At 38.0% G+C, this 10,773-nt stretch overlaps 1 long non-coding RNA gene across 1 annotated transcript; it reads right to left on the bottom strand.

Moving 5' to 3' along the window:
- Window positions 1-338: 338 nt before the first annotated feature.
- LOC122803301 lies at window positions 339-5,844 on the bottom strand. Its single transcript, XR_006365101.1, has 3 exons — window positions 5,729-5,844; window positions 3,016-3,154; window positions 339-426 (listed from the first exon to the last, which is right to left on the bottom strand). It is a non-coding gene; the product is annotated as an uncharacterized LOC122803301 (long non-coding RNA).
- Window positions 5,845-10,773: the final 4,929 nt, after the last annotated feature.

Raw genomic sequence — 10,773 nt, 5'->3', positions numbered from 1 at the left:
TTGGTGGGCAGTTAGGGAAAAGCAACACAGTCGTAGTATCAGTAAGAGGGAGGCAGCTGAAAGGCAGTTATCTAGAATGAAACACAGTCTTAGTATCAGTAATAAGGAGGAAGCTGACAGTGAGATAGTGAAGTATAGAAATAGATAGGGAGGGAGGGTTGTTCACAGGACACCAAAGGGTGGGTAGGGGAGTATTGGCTGCAGGCTAACCTGGCAGGGAGGCACACTGCGACCTACCAATAGGTATCTACTACCTGAAGTATTACAAGGTTAGGAGTAACACATACTTCCAGGACAAGTTCCTTGCTGGGAGGCGGAGGTGGTTTTAAAAGGTGAAAGAAAGTCCTTAGTTGAGGCTTCTGTATTGTGGCCTTCAAGTAGGGATCAAAATTCAGTAGGGTAGAGCAGGATGGGCTGGATCACAAGCTGGAATATGCAAAGGAGAAAGTAAAACAAAATTATGTAACTAGGTGAAATGTTATGTAGAAGGCAGACAAGAGACAAGTGTGCATTAGCTTACAGTAATAACAGTACTAGATAATATATAGGTAGAAAGCAGAGATGAAAGAATGTTAGATTATATCACAATATGATAACTTATATCAGATACAAGTTATAGCAACATGATATTAAACTAGTGATATCACAAGCTAGCAATTAATAAGTAGGATAATGCAGTATAGTGAGACTAAGACAAAAACTCTACCAAGTTCAAATGCATCACAAAAACAGGTTATCCACAGTTAACATCCAAAGTATACTTTTTAGGTTGCACAGGTTTGCTAAGTAAAGTTAGATATAGTAGCACAAAGGACGTAGGGGTCTATCAACACGTAAAACAGGAGTTAGGAAAATAAAAAGCCTCACAGAGCAGTTTACAGGGACAGCAAGTAGAACCTAAGTGACTGAGCAGTAATCAATACAAACTAATTGGTTACAGTAGCATTGAAACTAGATTTAGCATCAGCTCAGTTTTGTGGGTGAGACCTGTAGATAAAATCTATTACTTATAATGTATCAGCTGTGCGTATTGCACTACCGTAAACCTTGCTCATAACAGCTGAGAGAAGGCTCCACTAGCAGAACGCTCTTTAAATTCAGCGTTCGCATCCAGTGAGCAAAAGTGGCTAGACTACAAAAAATAAGCGTAGCAATGATACAACTAGGTAGAGTAGGTAAGAAAGACTAGCTCCAAATTGCTAAATAAGGACCCCATAATGCTATCGCTCTTCTCTCGTTCAGTCAGCTACAGTAGCCAGTGAGCTATACTTTGCAAATGGCAACAAAATATCCACCATAACTCGTAAATACTAGCGTATTACACAGTTATACAGGCAACAAAGTAATTCACAATAACTAGTAATGCACAATGAAGGCAGGAAACTAGCTACCAAATGCTTCTTTAAGGCTCCGCAATACTAGCGCACTATGCAGTCAGCATTTTTAGCCGATAAGCTAGATAACCCAGATCAATAGTTAAAGTTACATTATCAAGACAACATGAAATAAAAATAAGAAAAGCAACTACAAAGGCTGAGAGTTAACTCCGCAAGCAGAGCACTCTATGTTATCAGCATCTACAGCCGGTGAGTAAGATCAGGCAAAGCGAAAGTAAAAAATGTAAAAAAACAGCTGTGAGATAGTCACCACGTGCAAACGCTAAGCTGAGATAGGCGTTTCTAGCTGTTGATGAAAACATACAAACTACACATAACAAAGCACACTACAATACAGTACTGCAATAGTTAAAGTCTCATTATCAAGACGGCTTAACAATAAAAGTAACAAAAGCAGGCTCCAATGGCTAAGTGTAAGCTCCGCACGCAGAGCGCTCTATGTTTTCAGCATCTGCAGCCGGTGAGCGAGGTTGGGCAAAACGAAAGTAAGAAAAAGAGAAAGCAGCTGTGAGATAGTCACCACGTGTAAACGCTAAGCTGAGATAGGCGTTTCTGGTGAATAAAACATATGCACTACACATTAACAAAGCACACTAAACCTTAACAACAGCAGGAGGTGAAAAACAAACTTTATATTCTGTAGACTGAGTTCCAGCATAAATTCATAAATAGATACACTTACCGTAGGACACAGCGAAACGCCAAGAGCCAGGGAATGCACAGCAGCCAACTGGGGGTTAGAGGAGTAAAGATGGCGCCTACCTGAAGGAGGTGGCTATATAGAGTAGGGGGAAATTAGGCAAGGGGAAGGGGTGGCAGGGTAGAAAAGGAAGGAGATTACAGACTGAGTCCAGCTACAGAGTGAAAGGCTACAAGAGAGGCATTCGTGGTGGAAAAGGTAACAGAATGTAGTGAACCCTAGTAGAGTTAGGAAACCAGGAATCAGAGGAGGGAATAGCAAGTTCAGAGGAAGGGAATGGGTGAGAGGTGAAGAAACAAGAGCCCAGAGAAGGAGAAAGAGTGGTGAAAAACAATCAGAAAAGAGAGAGAGCAGAAGGTAAGTTTACTGAGATGTGTAGTAGGTGGAAAGAAAGTCTGAGAAGTACAGTTATGGGTATGGATATGGAGGGATTACAGTTGGATAGGATAGTAGGTTGTGTGAAGGATTGAGATGGGTGTTAGCTAAGTGGAAGACAAAATGTGGATAGGCAGTCAAATGAGAGATAGTAAGGGAGAGGGTTGCAGAAGAGGTGCAATGGAGCAAGGTAGGTGAGACGAGGAGGAGAGTGGCGGGAGTAAAAGAGACAGTAGGAAGATTGTGGAGTGCCAGTTGGTGGGCAGTTAGGGAAAAAGCAACACAGTCGTAGTATCAGTAAGAGGGAGGCAGCTGAAAGGCAGTTATCTAGAATGAAACACAGTCTTAGTATCAGTAATAAGGAGGAAGCTGACAGTGAGATAGTGAAGTATAGAAATAGATAGGGAGGGAGGGTTGTTCACAGGACACCAAAGGGTGGGTAGGGGAGTATTGGCTGCAGGCTAACCTGGCAGGGAGGCACACTGCGACCTACCAATAGGTATCTACTACCTGAAGTATTACAAGGTTAGGAGTAACACATACTTCCAGGACAAGTTCCTTGCTGGGAAACGAAGGTAGTTTTAAAACTTGAAAGAAAGTCCTTAGTTGAGGCTTCTGTATTGTGGCCTTCAAGTAGGGATCAAAATTCAGTAGGGTAGAGCAGGATGGGCTGGATCACAAGCTGGAATATGCAAAGGAGAAAGTAAAACAAAATTATGTAACTAGGTGAAATGTTATGTAGAAGGCAGACAAGAGACAAGTGTGCATTAGCTTACAGTAATAACAGTACTAGATAATATATAGGTAGAAAGCAGAGATGAAAGAATGTTAGATTATATCACAATATGATAACTTATATCAGATACAAGTTATAGCAACATGATATTAAACTAGTGATATCACAAGCTAGCAATTAATAAGTAGGATAATGCAGTATAGTGAGACTAAGACAAAAACTCTACCAAGTTCAAATGCATCACAAAACAGGTTATCCACAGTTAACATCCAAAGTATACTTTTTAGGTTGCACAGGTTTGCTAAGTAAAGTTAGATATAGTAGCACAAAGGACGTAGGGGTCTATCAACACGTAAAACAGGAGTTAGGAAAATAAAAGCCTCACAGAGCAGTTTACAGGGACAGCAAGTAGAACCTAAGTGACTGAGCAGTAATCAATACAAACTAATTGGTTACAGTAGCATTGAAACTAGATTTAGCATCAGCTCAGTTTTGTGGGTGAGACCTGTAGATAAAATCTATTACTTATAATGTATCAGCTGTGCGTATTGCACTACCGTAAACCTTGCTCATAACAGCTGAGAGAAGGCTCCACTAGCAGAACGCTCTTTAAATTCAGCGTCGCATCCAGTGAGCAAAAGTGGCTAGACTACAAAAATAAGCGTAGCAATGATACAACTAGGTAGAGTAGGTAAGAAAGACTAGCTCCAAATTGCTAAATAAGGACCCCATAATGCTATCGCTCTTCTCTGCTCAGTCAGCTACAGTAGCCAGTGAGCTATACTTTGCAAATGGCAACAAAATATCCACCATAACTCGTAAATACTAGCGTATTACACAGTTATACAGGCAACAAAGTAATTCACAATAACTAGTAATGCACAATGAAGGCAGGAAACTAGCTACCAAATGCTTCTTTAAGGCTCCGCAATACTAGCGCACTATGCAGTCAGCATTTTTAGCCGATAAGCTAGATAACCCAGATCAATAGTTAAAGTTACATTATCAAGACAACATGAAATAAAAATAAGAAAAGCAACTACAAAGGCTGAGAGTTAACTCCAAGCAGAGCACTCTATGTTATCAGCATCTACAGCCGGTGAGTAAGATCAGGCAAAGCGAAAGTAAAAAATGTAAAAAAACAGCTGTGAGATAGTCACCACGTGCAAACGCTAAGCTGAGATAGGCGTTTCTAGCTGTTGATGAAAACATACAAACTACACATAACAAAGCACACTACAATACAGTACTGCAATAGTTAAAGTCTCATTATCAAGACGGCTTAACAATAAAAGTAACAAAAGCAGGCTCCAATGGCTAAGTGTAAGCTCCGCACGCAGAGCATCTGCAGCCGGTGAGCGAGGTTGGGCAAAACAAAAGTAAGAAAAAGAGAAAGCAGCTGTGAGATAGTCACCACGTGTAAACGCTAAGCTGAGATAGGCGTTTCTGGTGAATAAAACATATGCACTACACATTAACAAAGCACACTACACCTTAACAACAGCAGGAGGTGAAAAACAAACTTTACATTCTGTAGACTGAGTTCCAGCATAAATTCATAAATAGATACACTTACCGTAGGACACAGCGAAACGCCAAGAGCCAGGGAATGCACAGCAGCCAACTGGGGGTTAGAGGAGTAAAGATGGCGCCTACCTGAAGGAGGTGGCTATATAGAGTAGGGGCGGAAATTAGGCAAGGGGGGGAAGGGGTGGCAGGGTAGAAAAGGAAGGAGATTACAGACTGAGTCCAGCTACAGAGTGAAAGGCTACAAGAGAGGCATTCGTGGTGGAAAAGGTAACAGAATGTAGTGAACCCTAGTAGAGTTAGGAAACCAGGAATCAGAGGAGGGAATAGCAAGTTCAGAGGAAGGGAATGGGTGAGAGGTGAAGAAACAAGAGCCCAGAGAAGGAGAAAGAGTGGTGAAAAAACAATCAGAAAAGAGAGAGAGCAGAAGGTAAGTTTACTGAGATGTGTAGTAGGTGGAAAGAAAGTCTGAGAAGTACAGTTATGGGTATGGATATGGAGGGATTACAGTTGGATAGGATAGTAGGTTGTGTGAAGGATTGAGATGGGTGTTAGCTAAGTGGAAGACAAAATGTGGATAGGCAGTCAAATGAGAGATAGTAAGGGAGAGGGTTGCAGAAGAGGTGCAATGGAGCAAGGTAGGTGAGACGAGGAGGAGAGTGGCGGGAGTAAAAGAGACAGTAGGAAGATTGTGGAGTGCCAGTTGGTGGGCAGTTAGGGAAAAAGCAACACAGTCGTAGTATCAGTAAGAGGGAGGCAGCTGAAAGGCAGTTATCTAGAATGAAACACAGTCTTAGTATCAGTAATAAGGAGGAAGCTGACAGTGAGATAGTGAAGTATAGAAATAGATAGGGAGGGGAGGGTTGTTCACAGGACACCAAAAGGGTGGGTAGGGGAGTATTGGCTGCAGGCTAACCTGGCAGGGAGGCACACTGCGACCTACCAATAGGTATCTACTACCTGAAGTATTACAAGGTTAGGAGTAACACATACTTCCAGGACAAGTTCCTTGCTGGGAAACGAAGGTAGTTTTAAAACTTGAAAGAAAGTCCTTAGTTGAGGCTTCTGTATTGTGGCCTTCAAGTAGGGATCAAAATTCAGTAGGGTAGAGCAGGATGGGCTGGATCACAAGTTCCAGGACAAGTTCCTTGCTGGGAAACGAAGGTAGTTTTAAAACTTGAAAGAAAGTCCTTAGTTGAGGCTTCTGTATTGTGGCCTTCAAGTAGGGATCAAAATTCAGTAGGGTAGAGCAGGATGGGCTGGATCACAAGTTCCAGGACAAGTTCCTTGCTGGGAAACGAAGGTAGTTTTAAAACTTGAAAGAAAGTCCTTAGTTGAGGCTTCTGTATTGTGGCCTTCAAGTAGGGATCAAAATTCAGTAGGGTAGAGCAGGATGGGCTGGATCACAAGCGTAGGACACAGCGAAACGCCAAGAGCCAGGGAATGCACAGCAGCCAACTGGGGGTTAGAGGAGTAAAGATGGCGCCTCTAACATGATGTGAGAGTACGCCAATGATCATTTCTTTTCATGCATATCCTGCCCATTCAACCAAAGATAGACTCTCACTATCTATAATGTCGTACTTTTTTTAGAGTATGAGGAAACGTAAAACAAAATAAGGCTGTATTAATCATAAATAGACTACAATACCCCCACCACACATACACAGATTGTAACACAATTAACGATTGCTAAAATAAGAGGAATTTCACCATTGTTCTTGTCAAATTTTACCCAGTAAGTATAAATATCACATTGTGTCTAGCCTGACAGATGGGCATAACTCTAGAGATATTTGACAGGCAACAAAAAAATAAATAAGTAACATGCATACATACTAAAGGTACATTTTACTTGATATAATCACTATATCCAGTTCATTCCAGACTTTAACAGATGAGGTGACTGACAAAGCTCTCATTGAATACAGCCGTTGTTTAACCATATACTGGTGAACTGCAAAAGTCGTATCAGGTTGCTTTTTAGTAATGTTTAGATTTAAACAAAATGCTGCCTGTGAGTCAATGGAAACATATGGATAGATAGTTGTTAAAGTTAGTATGAAACTGGTTGAACATATGCTTATGACTGCAGTCTTTTGCTGTCTCACTTTCTCAGAACTGTATATTTCTCCTTCATCAAGAAATGGAGTTTTATTGCCTGTTTTCTTTGTTCTCAGCAAATGTGATCACTCAGATACGTCTTATCTCTGCTGGATCAAAATCATTTAAACTGAAGCAATGTCAAAAGAAAGCATGTCAGTGCAAGACAACCGTCAACCACAAGGCTATCAGTGATATCTGTAAGACTCATCAAGTATATAACAAGTGCATCACCATCTTAAAGTCTTACCAGGAGAAGCAGAAACGTATACTGTAGGATTCCCCTATATCCTTTCTAATAACTTTCCATATATTTCTACTGTTCAAGATATGCAAACATTCTTAAAAGTAGGAGTTAGAATCAGGAAGAGGAATTATAAATATTATAAGTACAGATACACATTGGCAAGTTTATAATACAGCCGTTTTATACCACACTCCATCCTTGAATATTTAAGGGACAACACAGCAAGTAACAGATCATGTGAGAAATGTAGTATTTAATAAGTAAACAATTAAAATGCATAAGAAAATGATGAGACGTAGTAACATCAATGTTTGCTGTAGTGAGTATATTAGTGTGACGAGGGCTTTTGGCTTTTACCCTTAAGAATTGTGGATACAAATGGATTCATTTTGATTGCATTATTTTTCTAGTCTCAGAAAATGTGCTGTGTTGTAGTAGTTGCTTATAATTATATCAGCTGAGTTTTAGCTATTTTGCTTTAAGGATTAACTTTTGGGTACATACCAAATTTAATCAGTGGGAAGGCTTCTCATAGGGCAGTCAAAAAAGGGCCGTGCAATGACTTTTATTCTTGCTGGGAAAACTGTGACAAAGGCATCTTTAAGATGATTGACTTTTTTTTAAGTAATTTCATCTGTCTTTAAACAATAAGGCGTGTTTTTAGCAAACTTTATTAAAACTGTGAAGAAACACAGCATATACAACAGTGAAGAAGCAGAACTGCATTTTGTTTTGTAGGATACTAAATGAAGCATTTGCTTTGGTTATCAATACTATTATAAATGAAATAGAGATGACAACAGGAATGATAGTGTTTAATAACAGAATTGATCTCATGGACGCCAGAACCTTAGCCAGTGCCAGAAGCTTTCTTTCAAAGGAAGAAATATTAAAGCTGTGCTGACTAATCCACAACATGGTGAGAGCTAACAAGTAATGCATTCCCTATAAGAGAGAAAAAAACTGCAATGGGTTGTTTGTGTTTGTGTGGAACGTCAATTTAAATGATTCTTTAAATGTCCCCATGTGAGTGAAGTCTGGGTGAGTCAACAAATCAATGAATACTTTTCTCTGACTACTTAACATATTTCATATTATAATTAAAATAGCAGTAGTAAGTGATAGATAAAAGACATATCATGGCTAAAATGATGTTTGATTTTAGATAAAGTTGTACCCCATAGAGAATTAACTAATTAAAAAAGCCACAGTTAAGTTTGAGATGTAATATCACAATAAAAAGGAAATTACACACTTTCGTTAAAAAACTCCACCTCCAAATTTTTCAATAGAAGATTTGAAATCCAGAGGCAGTAAAGCATGTTTTTTGAAAAACAATTAATCAAGCCACATTCCACACATGATATAAGTAAAACCAGGATTTTGATAAAGCATACATATTGGTGCATATATCTGAGCTATTGACATGGAAAATAAACATAAAAGATAAAGAGAAATACAGCGGTGTAGTCACTTTTGAGATGTTAACTTTTACATGTGTACAAGCCTTGATTTCAGTTTTTTCCTGATCGTGAAGCATGGTCATCTTTCTCTTTTATTTAGAAATCTAATTTAAATTAGAAACATTCAATATATTTTTAGCTACACTCACAAAATCATTTCAACCTTTGTTGGTTGGTATTTTCTGATTGCAAGATGTGATATTGAGTCTCCTCTATAAGGTCAACTCTATAGCTTTGAAAACTGGCTGTCATTCCTGTGGGATTTTTATATTGTTAAATAAAAGCCATCTGCTGTATTTGTCTTTGTCTCAGTCAATCGAACAGCATTAACCTTTGAAAGCTTGACATTGGAAATGGTACCATATTACCTGGAGTTTGACTCCTTATGGTAGGAAATTAATCTTAACAGCAAAAATGAAGATCTTTACATCTCATGACCCAAGTTCAAGTCCTAGTACAATTATTATTTTGTATATGTATAAATATTTATATATATATATATATATATATATATATATATATATATATATATGTGTGTGTGTGTGTGTGTGTGTGTGTGTGTGTGTGTGTGTGTGTAGAAGGATATATGTGTGTACATGCATGTTATATATATATATATATATATATATATATATATATATATGTATGTATATGTATATATATATATATATATATATATATATATATATATATATATATATATATATATATATATATATATATATATATATATATATATATATATATATATATACATACATATATATATATATACATATATATATATATATATATATGTATATATATATATATATGTATGTATATGTATATGTGTATGTATATATAGATATATATATATATATATATATATATAGAGAGAGAGAGAGAGTGAGAGAAAGAGGAGTAGAGTGATGCAGAAGTTTGATGACAATCACTGTTTGTGTTTCTCATTTTGTATCTTCCTGGAGTTTCTGCAGCTACATAACCTGCATATCTTTACTATGTCCATTTTCATTTTGTGTGTGTGTGTGTGTGTGTGTGTGTGTGTGTGTGTGTGTGTGTGTGTGTGTGTGTGTGTGTGTGTGTTTGTATGTCTGTGTGTGAGGTGCTTTGAATGAACCTTTTCTGCCATAGCATATGTAATATAAAATGTAATTATGTACTCATAATGACAATATCAGAGTGCATAGTAACTGGATCATGTTAAAAGCTATATAAAGTGATACTAAGCAAAGGCAGGTTGACAATGAGAACTGTACTCAGTGGCCAAAGTTTGAAAGTGATAAACAGGGAATAGAATATGATATAGTGCAGTAATGTGAAACAGTTAACATGTTCAAATTATAGTTTTATTGCTTGCAAGTGCTCAGACTAAATCAAACAGAGTTGTAGAGGAAGGATTTCCATTTGTTTTTTTTTAATCAGAGGTGTGTATTCAGGTTGCTGTAGAGAATTCAAAAATATGGCATTGTTAATATATTTCATGACAGCTGGAAGCAGGTGAAGGACCCAAGAAAAGAATGATGTAAGCTCTGCACTGACGTTAATTTTGGATCACCAGATAGGGCTGAAGGTCAGGCACTGTGGATTGAAAAACTGATTTAAAAACAGAGTGTGGATCATGTATGTAACCTTTTTTTATGGAGCTCTTCAGCTGTTGCAATGAAGATAATATTTGTAGCATGTTACCTCTTATCTCATAAAGCCTTTCATATGTGCCTCTGTATACTTCATAATAGTTACTTGCAACATAATTAGACCCTACATGACTGTACTGAGTTTGAGTGACCCACATCACTCATATAATGCCTTTTTATGGGAAAAAAATTCTGCATTCCAAATGCCACTCTGAATTTCTCCAGTAAAGGGTGTATAGAAAGGGCAACAAGTCTTCATTTGCTCGACACCTAGTCCCGGTCTGTTGTTGCTAGCTGTAATTCAGGATTTTTTCCTAAGTGAACAGGAACTGAGAAGTGAGAACTGAATTTGTATTCCCCCACTATTAGCTTTGTCTAGGTTTTTTGTGCTAAGAGGTTGAGAGCTATGGTGAGAAGTGAGAAATGAATTCACTAAATGATAGCCATTAACTTTCAGTCTTTCTGTTTTTCAAAAAACTGATGATTTGGTATAGTGGTATGTTGCTCTGACTGTAGTGTATAGGGTCCTGGGTTCAAGACTTGCCAGTGAAATGCATGGTGGTAACACAATATTGTATTCTAGCGTAT

Source organism: Protopterus annectens, chromosome 5.part1, assembly GCF_019279795.1.
Source record: "Protopterus annectens isolate FY-2018-M chromosome 5.part1, PAN1.0, whole genome shotgun sequence".
Lineage (NCBI taxonomy): Eukaryota > Metazoa > Chordata > Ceratodontiformes > Protopteridae > Protopterus > Protopterus annectens.
Note: the sequence above shows the minus strand (reverse complement) of the source record. Positions and strands in the feature narration are given on the sequence as shown.